We start from the raw sequence: 22,211 nt of genomic DNA, 5'->3' as shown, positions 1-22,211 counted from the left end.
AAGGTTCAAAGTCAGCCTGGGCAATATAGTGAGACTCTGTCTCAAAATAAAAAAAATAAAAGGGTTTGGAATATGGTGCAGTGGTACCGTGCTCACCAAGCTTGTGCAAGGACCTGGGTTTAGTCCCCAGCACCACAGGAAGAACATAAAAAGCAAAACAGAACGAAAAATCTTCTGCATGACTGTAACATGCAGCCAGAGGTGAGAAGTAGAGGTTATTTATCTTTGCAATAAACACTTTATTCTGGGAGATATTATTTGGGGGAGTCTCCTTGATAAAAAGGTAGAAGTTCAGATATGTAGAGTAGCTATGAATTATTTCTAAACTGATCCAAATGCAAACACTTGAGGCTGATAGATGACCTATCACTGTGTAAAGAACTACCATAAATTAGGTGGCTTAAACCAATGCACACTTATTATCTCACATATGCTATGGGTCAACATCCAGGTATGGCTTTGTGGGATTTTCTGCCTCAGGCTCTGTCACTAGCTGCAATCCAATCACTGGCTAGTGCTGGGACTCATCTAAAGGCAGGATCAGGAGGTCCCATTTGGAAGCCCGTGTGATTGCTGGTAGTATTTTTCTTGCAGGCTGTGGGCTTGAAGCCCTCACTTCCTTGCTGGCCATTGTTGGAGGCTCTCAGTCTCCCCTGCCAAGTGAGCCTCTCTAACATAAGTGCTTGTTTCACCAAACATGCGAGCCAAGAGGGCAGTAGAGAAAGTCAACAAACAAGATGCCAGTTATTACCTTATGTAACCTCATCAAGGAAGTGTCCCTTACAATAGGCTGTTGGTTAGAAGCAAGTCACAGGTCCCCCACATATCCAAAGGACATGAATACCAGGAGCTGGGAATATATAAAGCCTGAGAGTCAGTCTGACACTACTGGGCTTTAATAACTCAACCTCATAGTATAAACCATGTCCTGTAGGAAGGATGATACATATTCACAGACACATGTTGGTCACACCTCCACCACTCCACAACGTCACCACTACTGGCTTAGTGTATGGAGAAAGGACCCTGAGGGAACTGAAAAAAATCCCAGGAGGTTAGTCACCCATTGTCCAATTGATTGATCCAATCAAGTATCCATAAGACTCAACAAAAAACACACAGAAATCTAGGATGGAAAGGAACTCTCATGATGCTATAGGTCAACTCCAGTCCATATTTAAATCCCTTCCTTAAACAGACCTCTGTTTCAGTCAGTTCAGTCTGCAGTAACAGGATACCATAGACTGGGTGGCACAAACAGCAAACATTTATTTTTCAAAGTTCTGGAGAAATAGATCAAGGCATTAGTAGCAGATTTAAGGGCTAGTGAGGACCCACTTCCTGGTTTTCAGACAGTCATCTTCTCATTGTATCCTCATTTTAAAGAGGAGTAGGCCCAAAGGACTTAAAAACAACACACTACAGGGACTCAGCCACAACAATGTTTATAGCAGCACAATTCAATAGCTGAACTGTGAATCCAACCTAGAAGCCCTTCAGTGGATGAATGGATAAAAAAAATGTGGCATATATACACAATGGAATTTTACTCAGCATTAAAAGAGAATAAAATCATGGCATTTGCAGGTAAATGAATGGCATTGGAGAAGATAATGCTAAGTGAAGTTAGCCAATCCCCCCAAAACAAATGTTGAATGTTTTCTCTGATGTAAGGGGACTGTCTCATAGTGGGGTAGGGAGGGGGAGATGAATTCTAGACAGGGAAGAGGGGTGGGAGGGAAAGAGAGAGGGCAGGAGATTAGCAAGGGCAATGGAATGTGATGGATATCATTACCTAAAGTACATGTATGAAGAATCAAATTGGGTGTCAACATACTTTATATATAAATAAAGATATGAAACATTGTGGTATGTGTGTGTAATAAGAAATGTAATGCATTTTGCTGTGGTGTACTAAAAAAATAAAATCAATAAAACTAAAAAAAGTAAAGAAGGGTAGAAAAAGGAAAAGAGAGGGAGAGGGGTGGTGGAGGAGAGAGAGAGAGAGAGAGAGAGAGAGAGAGAGAGAGAGAGAGAGAGAGAGAGAGAGAGAGAAAATAGTCTCTCCTGTGTCTTTTAAGGGCACAAATCCAAACATAAGGGCCCCCTCCTCAAGACCAGGATACCATCCATCCAAATTCTATCACATTGAGGACTAGAGTATTGATACATGAAGTAGGGGAAAATTCAAACATGTGGTTCCTAGCACCTTCTCTCTACTTGTTGTCCAAGGTTCTAGGAAGAAATTTCCAGTAATAGAAAGGAACTTCATAAGGAGAAGCCCATCACTTAAAAGTGAAGCAAAGGCCAGCTTCAGCGAGGCTATAACACAGTGCAGAGTTTTATTCTTGTTCGCTGGAAATTTTTTTCTCTATGATGCCATGGAGATGATTTAGCGTTTCTGTATTGATTTCTCCATCAGTAAATTTAAAATCAATCGATTGATCATTTTTGTTTTATCATATTACTTTCAACCCGGCCCCTGAAAATAGATCAAGAGGATTGATTCTTTACACTTGCATGGATGTTTTCCAAAGAAATGCTCTTCTTAATTCCCATGCTGTCATTTTCAGGCTGAGTTTAAAGCCGGTTTTCTTTGTAAGTTTGGTTTTGCCTTGGATTTCTCAAAGCAGTTACTTTAGTTGGAGTCCACAACTCAGACCCATGTTTAGTTTTGAAGAGGAGGGGACTGTTGCAAACCTCTGGGCTTCCCAGCCCAAGGTCAATCCAGTGAAAGTTCTAAGCATCAGCTGTAGAGAGGGGCCAGCCTGGTCCTACCTCAGCTTTCCAGATAACCCCATCAATGTCCCAGAGGCATAAATTTTGAAGGTCCACCCAATCTACCTGATTGCCAAGAACTACATGCCACTGGAGGACTTTCAAGAGGAAAGCAACACATTAATTGCTTTTGTTTTGTTTTGTTTTTTAATTTGCATCATTTTTCTTGTTTTGGTCATAAGCATCAGTGACAATGTGTAGGGACATTTGTCCTACCATCACTACAGCAGGATCTTCTTCCCACCTGTCCTTCATCCCAACCAGCTGTGTAAGGATGGAGGCCAACAGCCCTCCCTCATCTCCACACCTTTACTGGTGGCCCTCTTGTGGCAAGCTGCAGGGTCACCAATGGTGGCTGGAGAAGCAACACCTGCCTTTCAGTTTACGAAGTGTATAAAAGAAGGGAAGATTTCCTTCTTTCAGGAACACCCATTGCATAGACCTTATTTCTACTTTTAAAAATTCCATGATGAGCTCTGGTGCTTGACTGTAATTCCAGTGGCTCAGGAGGCCAAGGCAGGAGGATTGAAAGTTCAAGAGCCAGCTTTAGCAATTTAGCTAGGCTCTAAGCAACTTAGTGAGACCTCATCTCAAAATAAAATAAAAAAATAAAAAGGGTTGGGAATATGGCTTTGTGGTAAGGCACCCCTAGGTAGAATCTCTGGTACCAAAAATAAATAAATAAAGATCCTGTGTGGGTCAACTTATGCCCATTGTTGGTCACTTTTCCACTTTATTTTTGCAGTGGGGCTTTCAAGGATTGGATTACTGTCCTTTATTTTGGGTGGTAAAAAGGAACATTATAACCCCCAAATCAGAATACACACAAAATAACTGCATAGTATTTCAACAAAGAGCATTTCTTCCATCTCTAAGGTGAAAGCTGCATTCTCAGCTCATCTTGATCTTTTTGGTGCAGGTATCAAGTGCTGGCAGCTTGTACACAGCATTTTCTGGTTCTCAAATAATCAAATATTGGTGAGATTTTGGATTATGGGCACCACCAACTCCTTTTTCTGGAAACTAGGGCTGGAAACATTTAACCTTCCTCCCTTTTTTTTTTCCTTCCAAAAATCTGTGATTGTTACATACAGATGTTTCTAGCACTTTATCACACTCACTGTTCTGTGAGGGAGAGACAAGATTTCCATCTCACCGAGAAGAGGCACGAACAGTATTTCAAATGAGAAACAAATTTTAGCACCTCCTTGCTCACATGTCCCTCAACGCTGGGACCTTGACCTTTCCTGAGGTGATGGAAACATGGCGAGGTTTTCCCTTCACCTGCTGCCTCCCACTGGCTCGTGCACATCTTCTCCTCAGAAGAGAAGGAGGCTCTTACTTCTAGTTGGTCCTTCACATTTCAACTTCCCTTTGGAATTTTCCCATCATTTCACTGCCCAGACCCATGCATCCCTTCTACTTTTGATAGGCTTGGACAGATCTTGCTGAGAGAGCCCCGTGTGATATTTTGGCTTCCTCCTTAGGGGAGCTCGTGCCTCGTGCCTCATGTTGGCCTCTCTGATGGAAGCTGCCCATTCCCAGAAGTCTCTAGTGTGTTGGATGGGAACATAAAAATAGTCTTCTCCCCTGCAGGGACAGATTCTGATTAGAATTTTTAAACTCTTTCTCAATTTCATTTTCCATGGAAGGGACTAGATTTAAAAAACAGGCAGTTGGCAAATAGCCACACAGTTTTTCAGCTTGCTGGCCAGGACATCTCATGAGAACAACTCAAAATGCTTACAAAATTCTTCCGTTTCAGAAGCTTAGCAGGAGGTTGGAGGGGATCCATCCGTCCCTGGCCCATGATCCTGCTAACAAGGCTGCATATGCTGTGTACTCAGTGATTAATGCGAGTGGCACCCAGTGTCCAGTGGGGCTTGGAAGTTTGCCATGTCGTTTGCCTCCGCTTTCCCTGACTATTGCTCCCCATGTAGTCTTTATCTTTCATTAATTAACTTATATATATATATATATATATATATATATATATTTGGAAGTGCTGGAGATTAAACCCAGGGCCTTGTGCAAACTAAGCAAGCACTCTATCACTGAGCCACATCCCCAGGCCCCTATCTTAAAAAATCTGATCCTTATCTCAGGATGAAGTCTTGATAGATCTGAAATAAGGCTGCCCTGCTCCTGCTTGGAGTTTCACTTAATTCTCTTTGAAGCATGATATCTCAGAGACCACTCACTAAATGCTTCAACACATATTTATTTATTTATTTATCTACTATGCACAGTGCTATGCACAGTGCTAGTTTTGGCTGAGAGTGACAACCAAGACAGGAGTACTTCCTTCCAACATGGAGTCACATTCTTTATCTACTGAGGGAGAGAAATAGCACACATTAACTAATCCCTGTGAATGAGTGCTCTGGATGAAACCAAACCAGTGTGCCATCAAGGAAATGCAGTGGAGGTAGAAAACAAGGGAGAAGACCCATTTGAGATGGGATGTCAGAGAGGTCTTTCTGAGAAGGAGTCCTTTAAAATGAGACCTAAAAAATGAGGAGTTAGAGGGATCCTGAAGATACCTATGATCCCTCAGGTCAGTCATTGGAGTGCAGGGAGAACCACATCTGTGGCTGCCTCCCGTTCCTGCTCCTACATATACCCCACACTCCAACCTACATCCAGGGAAGGTACAACATATCTTAAAGGGAGACAGGTCAGAGTGGTGGCAGTCAAAGACTAAAGAGACAGTCCCTTGTCTCTTTAGTCTTTGACCTTGGCCTTGAGCTCCAGACTCTCACATCCAGCAGCACACATGACATCCCCATGGGATTGTCTAGCAGGAATCTTAAATTTAGCAAGTTGCAAACAGAACTCTGGACTTCCTGCTTAAGACACCCTTCCCTCAGCAAATGCCACCACCATCTTACGCAATGGCACGTCCCAAAACATTCAGAGTCGTTCTTGACTCTCTTCAATATTCATCCCCTTCACATCATCTATCACCAAGCCCTGCCGACTTCATCGCCAAAATGTATCCAGAATACACACATTTTGTTCCTTCTCCCAGGTTATCATTCGAGTCTAAGCCCCCAGAACAACTCCCACAGCCTCCTATGTGTTACTGTCCATCTCTTATGACTCATTTTCCACCCCAACATCACCACGGATCCACGTCCTTCTCAGACCCATCTCGAACCATTCTCCTTGTTCCTGACCCTCATCCGAGCTCACTATGCTCCAGTTATACTGTGCTTTCTGTTCCTTGACTATCCAAGCTCCTTACAGCCTCGGGGCCTTTGCACACAATATTCCTTCTGCTCAGATCCCTTTTCCTCCAGATTTTTGCATACTCTCCTCTTCCTCCTTTGAACTTGGAAGTCCTTCCTTGAGCACTCTAATTTATTACTTAATTGCATCACTATCATTTCGCTCATTGCCTCTTTCTTCTTCCCCATTAGGAAACCAGCTCCATGAGCACAGGGCACTGCCTGTTTTATTTCCTGTTATACTGCCCAGATGGTGGGTCTGTCCTGCCTGCCTAAAGCAGTGCCCAACATATGGTAGATGTTCTGTACATATTTGTTGGATGAATGCATAAATGAATAAAATATAAAATGAAATGCACTTATAATAGTCTTAAATACATATGAGGAAAACATTATTATCCCCATTTTACAGATGAGAAACTGAAGTCCAAGAGACCCAGAGAGATGATATAACTTGATCAAAATCACACAGTAAATATGCAGTAAAGGTGGGATTCAGAACCAAATGTTCTGACTATAGTTCAAGTCTTCTATTTTTAATAGGAACTACTAGGGGGGTGGGTAACTGGGGATTAAACTCGGGGGCACTTGACCACTGAGCCACGTCCCCAGCCCTATTTTATATTTTATTAGACACAGAGTCTCACTGAGTTGCTTAGCACCTCACCTAAATGGCTGAGGCTGGCTTTGAACTTGTGATCCTCCTGTCTCAGACTCCCGAGCCATTGGGATTACAGGCGTGCGCCACCGTGCCTGGCTGAAAGTATTTTTTTTTTAATTTCAAACATTTTTGGATTACAAATTACATGTTACAAAATGTAGCCATTTAAAGTATACAGTCCAATGAATTTTGATAAATATGAACACGTATGTAACCACCACCAAGTTATAAAACAAGACATGCAATATTTCTAGACCCAAATGTGGCATCCTGCCTCTTTACATCCTATCCCATCATCCCGGCACCAGGCAACCTCTGATTGTCTTTCCATTGGTGCTCTTTCTTGCCTTCTTTCTTTCTTTCTTTTTTTTTTTTTGGTGTGTGTGTGTGTGTGTGTGTGTGTGTGTGTGTGTGTGTGTGGTGCTGGTCATCAAACCCAGAGCCTTATATATGCTAGACAGGTACTGTTCCTCTGAGTCACATCCCCAGCCCTGACTGCATGAATCAAACAACAGAAACTCATTTTCTCACACTTCAGGAGGCTGGGAGTTCCAGATCAGGATTTCAGCAGATTGGCTTTTCTGGTGAGGGTGCTCTTTCTGGCTCACAGATGGCCACATTCTAACCATGTACTCCCATGGCTTTTCCTTGGTACATATAGAGTGAGAGAGCACTCTGCTGTCCCCACTTCCTTTTATAAAGATACTCATCTTTCATCCTCATTTAATCCCAATTACCTGCCAAAGTCCCCAGCTCATAATGCCATCTCCTTGGCAGAGAGTGTAGGGCTGCAATGTATGAATTTTAGGGGAGGAGTACAATTCTGTCCCCATAACTATTATCACAGGGTCATACCCTAATGAACTTCAGAGCTGAGACATGTCCCCAGAACCCCTGAGGGCTGCTCATTCTATGACCCTAGTCTTTCTCTGTGTATACCAAAGTCATCAATGATATGAATAGTGATAACAGGAAGACTTTGCAGAAGTGGCAACTTATCTAGTAGCCCTGCCTTGGGGTTGTCTCATCTCTATTGCTCTAGTTGTCTTCTAGGAAGAAGACAACTAGAGCAATAGAAAAGGCAAGGCTTTGGAATCAGAGAGCCCTCGCATTAGGCAGTTTTCCATCAGTATAACAAAATACTTGAGATACTTCTATTATAAAGAGAAAAGGTTTATTTTGCTCATTTTGGAGGTTCTAGTTCAAGATCAAGTGACCCCAATAGCTTTGAGCCTCTAACAAGGCATCACATCATGGTAGGAGTGTGCAATAGAGCAAAACTACTTATCTCATGAGCCAAGAAGCAAAGAATAGAAGAGGAAGAGGCTGAGGCCTCACAATCCCTTTCAAGGGCCTGCTACCAAGGACCTCCAACTAGACCTTCCTCCCAATAGCACCACACCAAGGGCAAAGTCTTGAACACAAGCACCTATGGGGACCCTATCCAAACCACAGCATCCTTGGAAGGGAATCTGAGAAATGAGAATGATGATAGCTACCTGTAGCATCACCTGAGGGCCGTGAGGTCATAAGGAAAGAACGTCCCAAACGCCTGCCCTTTAGTAGGTGCTTCATCCATGATGCCAGGGATTGTGTTTGCATGGGCATCCTGCCAGTGAGGGTCAGCAGAGCACTCATGTCCCATCTGCTGCCTCCAAGTCCATCTGGGACTATCCTTAATCTTCTCTGAACCTCTTCACTGGACTCCAACATACTTTTTCTGCAAGACAATTCCAATGGCCCTGGATGAACAAAAGTTTCTAAATTACAGCACTTTCCCAGGAGCCACAATGCAATGTCTTTAAATAGTTTAATTAACCTCAAAAGGAAAGATAACGCAGCAGAAGTGGAAAGAGTACACCTCTAAAATTCCATTTTCTCTCTCAGGAAATGCAGTTCCCACAGTAGAACTGTGCTTTACATCTCAGGGTGAAACCTCATCTTGAAGAGAAGGTATAGGAAAAAGCCCCTTTGAACCATTAGAATAAAGTCTGGATTTCAATTATTTAATTAAAAAAATGCTACATAAGCAGGCTTGTGGGAGACATTTGGTCCTTCTCAAAGTAGAACTAAATTAAAAGTTGAGAATCTTAATTTAGGGCAGCTGGCCTTGTTTGATACTGCCAAGCAGATCTGTCCTTAAAAGGGTACTGTGAGTGGAGAAAGTGAAAGCCAGAGGAAGGAAATGTTATTAAAAAGATTCAGACCTGGTGCAGTGGCCCATAACTGTAATCCCAGCTTCTTGGAAGGCTGAGGCAGGAGGATGGCAAGTTCAAGCCCAGTCTGGGTAATTAAGTGAGATCCTATGTTTTGCTTTAAGTCTAGAAATTCCCCTCAAAAACTTGTTTTGCAAGCATGATCTTCAATGCAGCAAGATTCAGGGGTAGAGTTTTTAGGCAATGATTAGGGCTCTGACATCATTAGTGGATTAATCCATTTGCTGGATTGATCTATTAACAGCAGAATGGACAACTTGGTGGTATCTTTAGGCATGTAGGGTGAGACTGGAGGAGGTGTATCACTGGAGGCATGGCCTTAGGAATGGTATCTGTTCTTTGGCTCCTATTTCTCTGCTTCCTGGCTGCCATGAACTGAGCAACTTTTCTCCATCATGCCCTTCTGCCATGTTCTGCCTCACCTTAGGCCCAGAGCAATGGAGTCAACAAACCATTGACTGAATCTCTAAAATGTGAGCCAAAATAAACTTTTTCCATTCCTAAATTGTTTTCATCAGGTCTTTTGATCATGGCAATGCAAAGTCATTAACACATCTTGTCTCAAAGTAAAATTTATAAAGGGGCTAGGGATGTGGCTCAGCAGTAGAGTACTTACCTCGCATATGCAAGACCCTTGGTTCAATACCCAGTACTAAGGGGAAAAAAGATGTTCAGCAGCTCTGATGTGTGGCACTCTGATTGACAGACACCTTTTATATGAATATTGATCTATACCTAATGGCTTTGACCCATTAGGACCATTTGAATGGGGCCTCACCAATATGAGGTCTGGGGCTATCATATACTCTGCAATAGATTCTGGTTTAAGTGTTTTTCCTATTTGTTGTGTTGAAGTTGTCTCATCAACTGGCCAAGAGGTAGGAGTTTGCAAATATAGAATGGAGCTCCATTTTATAGAAGAGGAAAATAAAGGTCAGAAAAATTAATTCCCCCCCATTCACATAGCTAGTTTGTGAACCTAGAGCTAACTGATTACAAAGTATTCTCTCAGTCATCAAACTAATTGGAATACTAATGTGAGTGGCTATCTGGGGAGCCTTCACTAAGTTCTAGGGCACTCTATTGTACACCCTAAGTGAGTAGAAACCCCCTTCCATGTGTTGGAAGAACATAGAGGTAAGCACTTCAAAAAATGGGTAGGGACTGAGGCATGCCATTGAGAAGATCTACTAGGAGGCTTTTACTTTTCATAATTTCCCTAAAGGCTCCATAGAAAGTTACATATAGCACATATAAGGCCCCACCCACCCTCATAATAGAATTTCATTTAATTACCCAAATCAGTAAAGAGCCACCAGAGAGCTGATGGAGGAAACATGGAGACATTCATCCAGAGCTCACTAAGGGGATGAAGAGAAACACATGACATTGAATATTTCAAATGTAAAAAAAAAAGATATCTGCCAGGTTGATAGAAACAAACTAAATATGCATAGCAATGAAGCTATCCCAATGGAGGTTCTTTGGTTGCAAATGATAGAAAAACCAATCAAACCGTGTTAAACAACAACAACAACAAAATGAGACTTTAGTTTTGTCCTAAACATATAATTACAACTTAGTTTTTCTGAAGTTCCATTCTCCACTTGAAAATAAAAATTAATGGGGACTGGGGATGTGGCTCAAGTGGTAGTGTGCTTGCCTAGCATGTGTGAGGTGCTGGGTTTGATTCTCAGTACCACATAAAAATAAGAAATAAAAAAATAAAGATATTGTGTCCACCTAAAACTAAAAAGAAAAATAATAATGAAAGCCATTTCAGTACGAGAAAACCAATGTCACTCCACTATAGTCAACTATAGAAGTTAACTTAGCAGTTCTGCATGGCCTATAGGGCTTCCAAACTCCTCAGAAATTGGTACCACAAATATCTACTGCACCCCTGAGAGCTGATAGCAGCTGCATTGAGCTGAGTGTTGGGGATGGGAAACAGTTACTTGGAGTGAGTTTGGGGAAGACCTTCACTGAAGAGCCAGGACGCTATGGTGCTTTAAAAACAAAAGAGAAAGGTGGATTGGAAGACAGTGAAGAAATTATTCTAATTAAGATCATTTAGCTTTTATCTTTGATTATCTGAGCCATTCAAAATCCACTGTCACCTTCCTTAGCATCATATGAAAATGCTGAGGAGGACAATCTTTTTCTTTTGCAGGGCTGAGGATAGAAGCCAGGGTCTCATGTATGCCTGGCAAATACTCTATCCCACTGAGCTTCACTCCTAGGGTGAAGGAGGAAAATCTTCATTTCAATGTCTGCAGATTTAAGCAATAGTGACTTGTCATCTCTCACCTGCAGTTCTTCATACTTTGGCTCAGAATCACTGACAGGTCTTGTCTTTCTGGGCTCTATCCCTTTCCCTGGTGATAAGAGGGCATCCTATACATTTTAGGGGGTAAATGTGCAGTCTCCTCTTCTTTCCATTTACTTGCTTTTTTTCCCCCCACCACTATTGTTGCAGGTGATTCTGCCACCACCTCTGCTCTATCCCCAACCAACCAACCAACCAACCAACCAACCAACAAAAACCCTAGTTTTACAAAGTGACATGCAATTCTGCCTCTTACAGAGCTTAGTGTTAGTCATGGTTTTCTTTTGATCTACAGAACTCACACTCAGCTCCAAATCACCAGAGTTTGTTCAATTAGATTTTGAGGCAAAGGCTACAGTTTTATGGTCAGAACCTAATTTCTCTTTCTCCCAGGCTTTTGCTTCTGACCCTCTACCACAGCAAAAATGCAAAGGAATAATAATGTACTATACATCAGGGGGCCCGTGTATAGTGTGTACTCCTAACCTATCCTGAATAATCCATTCTGAGCTCTGCTCTTCCATATTGCTCAGGCTCAGCAAGGATCTATTTCCATTTTTGAAGAGAAGCAAATTGTAATAGAAACACACACACACACACACACACACACACACACACAACCTGAGAGTCAGAAGAACCAGACTCTAGATTTAATTTCCTTGAAAAATTTCCCTGGGATCTTGGACAAATCTCTTCATCTCTTTGAGCCTTAATTTCGTCTTCTTGAAACAAATAAAAATGGATAACCCAGTAGATCTTTTCCAGCTTGAGCAGAGTTTGATTAATGTAAGTTTTTACATTAGAGATGGGACTGAATTCTTCAACTCCCACAGACTAACAAGAAAGAAACTGAGTAGTAGACCTAAGAAAGGTGGCTTAGTTGTTACAAAAAAAATTTCAAAATACCTCCCATGATAATACAGGACCCCAAATTAGTCATTCTACCCTAGTCTAAGAGAATCAGTGAAGATTTCTAGACTAGAGCTTTTCTGTCTCAGATGTTTGCTCCCTCCCCATGTTATGTTGGAACCAGATCACACTAGTTTGTGAGAGCTGACTGCACATCTCCCAAATCCATGCTCAATAGCTTCATATTGGCAGCTTGAAATTAGTCATAGTGGGAATATTATACCACAGAAGTCAGCAAATGCTACACATCATGACTTACAATTCCCCTGTGGAGAGCTGGCTTACCAGGGCACCATAGCTCCCCATACTATTCGTGGTGATGAATTCTACATCTCAACTGGACTGGGCCATGGGGCACCCAGATGGTTGGTTAAGCATTATTTCTAGCATTTGAATTGGTAATCTGAGTAGAGCAGATGGCCCTCCCAATGTGGGTAGGAATCCATAGAAGGCTGAATAGAATAAAAGGAAGAATTTGCTCTCTTCCTAATTGCTTAAGCTCAGACATTGATTTTCTTTTCTTCCCTTGGTGGTCCTGGTTCTCAGATCTTTAGACTTCATCTAAAACGTACATTGTCAGCTCTCATGACTTTGATCCACTGACTTTCTTGGGCCTCTAGTTTACAAGCGCAGATCAGGGGACTTCTCAGCTTCCATAATTGCTTGAGTCAATACTTAATAATAAATCTCTACATAGGAGAACATACGTGTGTGGGGTGAGGGGAAAGAAAAAACAATTCCTATTTGTTCTGTTTCTCTAGAGAATCTGATCATACATTAATAGAAACCCACAATACTCACTTACTAGATCCTCATCTCCTACTGGAACCCACAATGCTAAGTAAAGACAAATAAGACTTTGTCCATTTGTAAGTCGCCTTCTATCAAAGGTAGTTTATTTAAATAAAATCCCAAAGAAAAAAACCTGGGGCAGAGGGAAGCAAAAAAAAAAAAACAAAAACAAAAAATTCCTGGGTTCATGGCTTAATTCTGAGTCAATCCTCAACTCTGCAAAAATTCTGGCCACAAGTGGTTTTCCCTGAGATCAGTTCTCTATAAACTAAACAAGTTTTCACCCCAGACCCAAATTTCTAACTCATATTCAGAAGTGCTTCACTGGCCTCAAATTCCACTAGATCAGCTTTGTGTCTCTCTCTAATTGCAACATTTAGACTAGGAATCATGGCCGTGTTCCACAGCAAAGCTTATCTGATGCTTCATTCCTTTGGGTAAACAGATTACCAGCTGGGGCTGCCAGCAGCTCTAGGCACTAGCCAAGTTTGGCAGACGTTAAAAGTTTAGGGTTCTTCTTCATGTTCTCAGCTCCAAGCTGGCTGTGAACTATCTGTACTCCCCAGGCCCACCAGGCTCTCAGCCATTCCTGCCGTGCACCATCTTCCCTGCTCAGCCCTATGCCCACCTTACACCTGGACGCCCTGATTGGAGACAGGGCCTCATTTGTTCCAGTCTTCTGCATAGCCTCACAGTTCATCTCAAGATCTGTTTCTGTCTTACTGCTCTAAAAGAAAGGATTTAAATCCTCAGTTCAGCTGATGGACCCAGTGGCAGATTTTGTGGGAAAGGATCAGTGTCAAGAAATCAGTGTCACTTTTCCTGACCCATAATTTTCCAGTGAAAAGTATAATCTGAAAAAAAAAAAAAAAGAAAACACTGTGCTAAGTATTCCTCATACTAAAGACAAAAATCCGTGGTTAGGCACCATGAATCGGGGACCAGACACTCTTTTGTGTGGTCTACAAGGAAGAGCACGTATTAACTGGAAATTATTATGTAAAATTTAAAATCAGTATCCAGATATTGCAGCAATGGCAAAACCAGGAGAGACTTGACCCACTCAGTTTCTGTACTTGTCTCTTGTCATTGACCACACTTTGAGTATCACTGAAGGCTACCGTGGTGTAGATTTGAGGGTCCTTATTATGCAAAAAGAGAGCTGAAATCTCTTCTGAGCAGAGATTATAAAGGGGAGAAGAGCTCCTAGGAGTGAAGTGATTACAAGAAGACAAAGGGGCCGCTTTCAGAATGGTAGAAAGAGAAGTCAGAATGAAGTCACAGAGGCCAAAAACCAAGACAGATTTTAGTGGCTGCACCAGTGAAGTGAGATAGGCAGATGGCATGGAAGTAACCAAAGGAAAATCCACAATGTCAAGGAGAGAAAAACTCTGTGCCAGGATCCCAGGTGTTCAGTGGTCACAGAATCTGCAGAGGTTTCTTCTTCTCAACTTGCCTGCTGCTACTCAAAAGATGGTTGCCCTCACGTATGACGTCACACTTTATAAAATTATCCCCTTAAAGGTCTGTGTTTACTGCTGTAACATTTTTTTAATGTGGCGTTATTCTGTTGAGGAACAAATCTATAATTTGAATACCTCTACGTCCTCTGGAGATATTCTTTCATGAAGTAAAATTGCATATGCCCCTCTTTCAGGAACCTCCAGAATGGAAAATTCATGGAAAATACATGAATTGGCACCCATTTTCCTAAGAACTTATAGGAGGATATTGTTTTCTTGGTGGTCTTTACCTTCTGTGTGACTTTGAGTCTGCCAGGGATACTCAGTCTTGTTCTCACAGATGGCTCCAGCCCTTACTTTCACATCACTCCACCCTGTGGACCCAGGGCCCTCTCCTTTGTCATACAGGGTCAAATGTGAGGCAGGAAGTGTTCTACACCTTCCTTCCTTTCTCTCTCTTCTATGTCCTCCCAGACCCTGCTGTTTTCCATTGTTGGGGGATACCTTTCAGCACAATAAAGTCTGATGTTAGACACAAAGGAATCCATCTTGTAAGTGAGAAATCTGGGTCTTGAGGATGATTCCAACTGGGTACCAGGTGCAGTTCTTCTAAGATGGAGTCCAGGGATGGGTGGGTCCAGACTTGGACACCAGAACAAAAGAGGGCGGGGGATGTGGCTCAAGAGGTAGCTCGCTCGCCTGGCATGCATGCGGCCCGGATTCAATCCTCAGCACCACATACAAAGATGTTGTGTCTGCCGAAAACTAAAAAAAAAAATAAGATAAATATTAAAAAAAAAGAACAAAGGAGACTAGGTCTTGGATATTATGGAAGAAGAGAGAGAAACCAAGGAAGAAACTGCTTCCTGGAGAGCAATCAAGAAGATCCTAGGTATCTTGGTAAGTCTGCTAGGGTGATAAAGTGTGCCGGGTTATCTCCTGAATTCCTTGAGAGCCCATGACTACCTCTTCCTCTTGACCCGAATTCAGCTCCTCAAGCTCAGAAATCAGCTCAAACTGCAGAGAACTTCAGAGCTGTAACATTCTGCTCTTCTGCCCATTTTTTTTTTTTTGTAAGATGAGGGACATCTGACACAAGACAGGCACAGGAGAGTGATGATTTAGAAATGGGCACCACTCCACTCCAGAATGGTGCCAGATCCCTCCGTAAGCCATACCCCACATTCTCCATATGTCCTCTCTTCCCTTCCTGTTGGCAGTAACACACGTTATGAGATATGGACCCGAGGACACGGGAGCTGCTCAAAAAAGGGAACAGAGAAGAAGCTGGTATAGATGCAGTTGAAATAGGAAACACACTTACTGTTGTTCTTTTTATTCCCAGGTGGCTGAATGATCTCATAGGAGTTTGGTTTCTGTCTCATATCATAGATGGTCTTGGGTGTATATAAACTTTGGTATAAGGCTCCTAGGACTAGTTGATACTGGTCAGCTGGTAGAGTGGAGACACGGTCACTGGTGGTTTACAGTGGCCCTCTTCGTCCCTATCTGCTGACACATGTAGATAGATTTGCAAAATGTGTGGGATGTGCTTCCTCTACAAGTTTCCCCCGTGGTTCCTAGCCTGGGCAGTAACTAGAAACTTCCTGGATGACCCTAATGTTAAACACTACTGTCTACGCCTTCTCTCATGGGTGGGTGGCCAGCCCCATTTTCTAGTCTTTCTTCCTTTTACCTGTTCATTTCCCTAGTCTAAAATTCAAATATCAAGAAAATGAAAACAACATGCTCACCATGCAACTAAAGATTAAGGTCACAAAGCATGATGGATTAGAATCCACCTCCAGTGGATCTTTGTGTTCTCCATGATTCCTAGTTTATAAGGCAAATGCTAGACCCGGGAGCTTGGAAAGAATTTACTTGAACTGTCTTTTTTCTTCCTCCCTCCCTCCATCCTTCCCTCAGTTTCCATATTTTTAAAATTAATATAGAATAGACAAATAAAAAGTATATGTATTTTCCATGACCTTTGCTATTTCTAAAGATCTGCTATCCCAAAAGGGTAGCAGAACCTAAGAAGGGGATAAGATTCAAGTAGAGAGAAAAAAAAAACTTATGGGAAAACATGAGACCGGAGAGAGGGCCAGGTTGAGGTCACAGCCAACTACCCTGGTGATCTCTGAATGCTGTCACCAGACAGCTTGGCTGATGACCTATAGAACACTATTAGTTGACACTCAATAGACTTTCTCCCCTTTTTCCTGTTATGTAAAGACTACAATTCCCAGCCTTCCTTGTAACTGGGTGTGACCATATGGCTGACTTCTGTCCAATGGGATGAGTGCATGCATTTCATTCTTGCAGTTCTGGTTGGACATTTAAATGGGAACTGCTTGCTCAGCTCTTTTTTTCCCTTCTCACTGACTGAAGGTGACAGCAAAGGCATTGAACTCTTCCTGACCAAGCAGGTAGAGAGAGCATTAAGGAGATAGTGAGCCAACATAATGCAAAGAACCCAGGTCCTGGGAGGACTTCATGGAATGGAGCTGCCCTGTCCTCCTGGACTCCTCAGCAGCTCAGCTTTTCACATGAGAAAGGAATTCACATCTGTCTTGTTTGAGCCACTCTTATTTTCATTTCCATGGAGGAAAAAAGCAGCCAAATCAAAGCCTCAACAAATATGGGATCCAAAAGGGGAAAAACAAAACTCGCCCTAAAGATAAGACATTAGGAAATATCCAGAATTCTAACAGCAGGAATAGTATCTTGTCCTTGTTTTTACAGGAATTTGCTATCCCTAGGGTTTGACTAAGAGAAATCTGAAGCCAGCAACCTGAGTAAGTAGTTATCAGATCTAGCTGGAGTACCAAAAACATCCTAGCAGGTAGGACTCTACCCTTTTAGTTTGGATATGTAGTATTCCCCAAAAGCACCCATGTGAGACCATGCAAGAATGTTTAAAGGTGAAATGATTGGATGATGAGAGTTGTAATCTATTATAGGTTTAACTGGGCTGATACTGTGGGCAGGTAGGGTGTGGCTGGAGGAGGTAGGTCACTGGGGTTTATTTTTATCCCTGTTATAGGGACAAACAAGGCAAGACATCAAAAGACAGCAGGAAACAGTTTTATTTGGCTGCAGCCAGGCTCAGGGGGCACAGCTTTTACTGTAATCAATCAATCCCCTGAACCCCGAGTTCAGGTAGTTTCAGAGTTTTATACCCAGCATGTAAGGGGAAGGGTTCAGAAGTTCACAGTCTGCAGAAGTTCACATAAAAGCAGCTTTTTCTTTCACTGTTTTGGGCAAGTTAACCCTTCAAGGACAATACCTGAGAAGGAGAGAGCTTCTTCTCCCCTTCTTTCCTTCCCCTGCCAGCTGTTACCTTGGAGCCCAATTGTAACTTATCTTAAAAATGTAGACATCTCTGTGAAGCTCCAGCTCCAGGCCAGAAGCCTTGTTTGCACATTTCTATAAACTACTATACTGGATACATGTTTGTGAAAAACTAGTAAGGGGGTGCTCAGCACCTGGAGTGCTGGTATCTTCTCAGCCAGTGGCCAAGTAAAACAGGGCAACATGAAAATAGGAAGTTTACCTACATTGGACTCTTTTGCAGAGACTCTTTTGCTGACAGTCCTAAAATCAGCCATGGTGAGGATTTCTGGAGAGGCCTAGTTATCTTTTCTGTGGAGAAAGGGGGTGCCAGTTCAGTCCCTAGCTGCTTTCCTTTGCCATGCCCCTCTGCCATAATGTTCTGCCTCACCTTAGGCCCAGAGCTATGGAGTTGGCCAACCATAGATTGAATCTCTAAAACTGAGACAAAATAAACCTTTCTTCCTCAAAATAGTTCTGTCAGGTCTTTTGACCACAGCGACCCAAAAGCTGACTAAAACACCTTTGCTGAGAATTCTGCTTGGAGGAGAGACTGGAAGGAGAGGTTCCTGTGCCTGTTCCTAAGTGTTTCCTTTCCTCTCTTTTCCTTTCCCTTAGAAAGATTAGACAGGCTCCTGCTCCTTTCCGGACTCACTCATTGGAAGATATTAAAATTTAGCAGGGTCCTCTGTACCCTTTATTTCATATAAATTAGTACTTGGAGATAAAGTCCTGGGAAGTAATGTCTTAAAAACATGAGTCTGATCTTATTTGTGCTTCCATCCAGAGGAGTAGAATATCTGGTTATCTCCTTTCTGTGATGTTAGCACATTGATAATTAGTGCGCAGAACTGTGAAATAGGATTTCAAATATTGATATGCTAATTTTGGAATACTTCTAGGAAGAACCGTCCTCTTGTTCATCAATGATTTAGTTACCCTGAGGTAATTTGCCTCCGTATCCTTTGACACAACCCAAGCACTCCTTGGTGACCTCGGTGCTTTCCAGTGTGAGATGTTGCAGGCTCCTTTTCTAAAATCCCTGATACATACCCAGAATCAGCATTTTGTCTAAGATGCTCTGGGTTATTATACTCAGAAATGGCGTTTAGATTCCATAGTCTGATTCTGGAGGTATTCAATGCTACCGACAAGGTCATTGTTCATATATCATTCCAGGGGAAAGAGTGGAAAGCACAAATTTTAAAAAAAATCATTGTAAATTCATAATGATACTTACGGTTCAATTTCACACTGTTTTACTTAACCTCTTTGATTCTTTCTCTGCAACTGAAAATCCTAGTTCCCCAGGACACCAACCTAAGTATTTATTTGCCTTTTCTCACAATATACCTGCAACAGCCTAACAATTTTACAACACCATTATCAGCAATATCATTGAAAATGTTTTAAGATTGATTTTGCAGTATTTTGGATCTCTCTACCCTGCAGCGACACCACAATTTATTCACCCAGTCTTCTGTAGATGGGCATTTGGGTTGTTTCTAGTCTTTTGCTTTAACAAGCAGTGCTGCTGGGTCAAGGGTAAATGTATATAATTTTGCTAGAGATTGGCAAGTTCCCCTCCATAACAGCTGTCCCATTTTACATTCCTGCTGGCCACACACACATATACACACACACAAAATAAATAAATAAATAAAATAAAAAAGAAGAGAAAGAAGGAAAGAAAAAAAAGAGTGTGCCTTTGCCATCAAATTCTTGCCAAGAGAGTACGTAGTCAAAATCGGACTTTTTTTTTTTTTTTTTTTGGTCCAGTCTGGTAAATGAGAAATGGTATCTCAGTATGCTTTCCCCCACCACCCACACACCCTGATTATATGATTATATAATCATTATATGATCATCTTTTTGTACATCCCTGCAGGATGTACACTCAGGGCAATGCAGGAAGTAGATGAAATAACTCCTATTTGATCTCCCTGGCTCCAAAAAATTCATTTAACACATTGTCCTTACATAGAGCATGTATCCAATATTAAATTGATAAGAACAGATACTACACTTAATCTTAGCCAAAAGGCTGATTCAGTGTACTTCTAATTTGCATTTCTATTATAAAGAGTGAAGTTAATCAGTTCTTTAAGTACATTTAATAGATTCTGGTATGCACTATTTTCATTAACAATACTTTTGGAAATTCTTCAGTATTGTTCTATGTTTTCTTTGATCTAAGAGTTACTTAATAAAGTATTTGAAATTTCCACATGGAAAGGGATTTTGAACAGAGAATATTATTTGGAATATCTCTTCTGCTTAATGGTTGTTTATCTTAGGAGCAGAATCTTTTGCTAAAAAGTTGTCTTGTGGGGGGGCACTGGGGATTGAACTCTGGAGCACTTAATTACTGAGCCACATCCCCAGCCCTATTTTATATTTTATTTAGAGATAGAGTCTCACTGAGTTGCCTAGCACCTCGCTTTTGCTGAGGCTGACTTTGAATTTTCGATCCTCCTGCCTCAGCTTCCCAAGCCACTGGGATTACAGGCGTGTGCCACAGTGCCCAGCTTGCTAAAAAGTTTTTAGTTCTGTTCTCTTTTTAAAGGTTAGATACTGTTAAGCTCTTTTGTTCATTTTACAAAGGAGGGCAAAATTTTCAAGTATCATAGATAAAACTCAACCACTATAGGAACAATGAAGTTCAGTTTGATTAATAAATAGTAGCTTTGGGGGAGAGGTGGCTTCTGATTATATGATCATCTTTTTGCTTCCTTTTTTTCCTTTACCATGAACCTTCAATAGTGCCTCAAAAGGTATAGAAAGTTATTGGGAATTATATCTGCCAGGGCATTGTATTGGGTTGCAGGAAGCTTCTAGAATCTATGAAAATGAACCACTGCCTACATAAAGTAGACCTAGGACATTTAAAAGTATCTGAGAAAAACTCCAATTGGGGTGACGTAAATAGGGAGCCTAATCCTGGGAACAAATCTTTACTTCTCATACTTCAGATAGAGCCCTAATATCCAGAGTATACAAAGAACTCAAAAAATTAGACAATAACAAATCAACAAATGGGCCAAGGACCTGAACAGACACTTCTCAGAGGAGGACATACAATCAATCAACAAGTACATGAAAAAATGCTCACCATCGCTAGCAGTCAGAGAAATGCAAATCAAAACCACCCTAAGATTCCATCTCACTCCAGTAAGATTGGCAGCCATTATGAAGTCAAACAACAACAAGTGCTGGTGAGGATGTGGGGAAAAGGGCACACTTGTTCCTTGTTGGTGGGACTGCAAATTGGTGCAGCCAATTTGGAAAGCAGGGAGATTTCTTGGAAAGCTGGGAATGGAACCACCATTTGACCCAGCTATTCCCCTTCACGGTCTATTCCCTAAAGACCTAATAAGAGCATGCTACAGGGACACTGCTACATCGATGTTCATAGCAGCACAATTCACAATAGCAAGACTGTGGAACCAACCTAGATGCCCTTCAATAGATGAATGGATAAAAAAAAGTGGCATTTATACACAATGGAGTATTACTCTGCATTAAAAAATGACAAAATCATAGAATTTGGAGGGAAATGGATGGCATTACAGCAGATTATGCTAAGTGAAGCTAGCCAATCCCTAAAAAACAAATGCCAAATGTCTTCTTTGATATAAGGAGAGTAACTAAGAACAGAGTAGGGACAAAGAGCATGTGAAGATTAACATTAAACAGGGATGAGAGGTGGGAGGGAAAGGGAGAGAGAAGGGAAATTACATGGAAATGGAAGGAGACCTTCAGGGTTATACAAAATTACATACAAGAGGAAGTGAGGGGAAAGGGGAAAATAATACAAGGAGGAGAAATGAATTAGAGGGGGTAGAGAGAGAAGAGGGGGGGAGGGGGGATAGTGAGGATAGGAAAGGCAGCATAATTCAACAGACACTAGTATGGCAATATGTAAATCAATGGAAGTGTAACTGATATGATTCTGCAATCTGTATACGGGGTAAAAATGGGAGTTTATAAATCAAAGTGTGAATTATGATATATCAAGAACTATGTAATGTTTTGAACAACCAACAATAAAAAATTGTTTTAAAGGAAAAAAAAATAAAAGTATCTGAGCTAACATAGAGAGTAGAACACAAGATCCCAGGCATAACTCAAGAGAATTTTCCTCTCTTATCCATGGCTCTTTCAGTCTCACATAAATGAAAAGAATCTCTACATTTCATCTTTAAATTTTAGCCAACAATAAGAGAAATGAAGTGATTCCAGAGAGGTTTGAAGGGGGTCAAACAAAATTCATGCACACAGATCATAATAAATCTAGAGTTTGTACCAATGTACTCATATTACTATAAACAAGATTTTTGTTAATGGAATAACAACTATGTCACCATACTTCAGGGAAAAGGAAAAAAGAATTAGAAATGTACAGCATGAGATGCTTGATTTACAAAACCCAGTATATATAAAGGACCTTGAAAAATCAAGAAGAAATAGTAAAAAAAAATAAGCAAAGTATTTGAACAA

General features: G+C 41.4%; 1 non-coding gene across 1 annotated transcript; it reads right to left on the bottom strand.

Moving 5' to 3' along the window:
* Positions 1-19,577: 19,577 nt before the first annotated feature.
* On the bottom strand, positions 19,578-19,765 carry LOC120887698 (U2 spliceosomal RNA). Its single transcript, XR_005731034.2, has one exon. It is a non-coding gene; the product is annotated as a U2 spliceosomal RNA (small nuclear RNA).
* Between the last annotated feature and the right edge of the window lie 2,446 nt (positions 19,766-22,211).

Source organism: Ictidomys tridecemlineatus, chromosome 10, assembly GCF_052094955.1.
Source record: "Ictidomys tridecemlineatus isolate mIctTri1 chromosome 10, mIctTri1.hap1, whole genome shotgun sequence".
Lineage (NCBI taxonomy): Eukaryota > Metazoa > Chordata > Mammalia > Rodentia > Sciuridae > Ictidomys > Ictidomys tridecemlineatus.
Note: the sequence above shows the minus strand (reverse complement) of the source record. Positions and strands in the feature narration are given on the sequence as shown.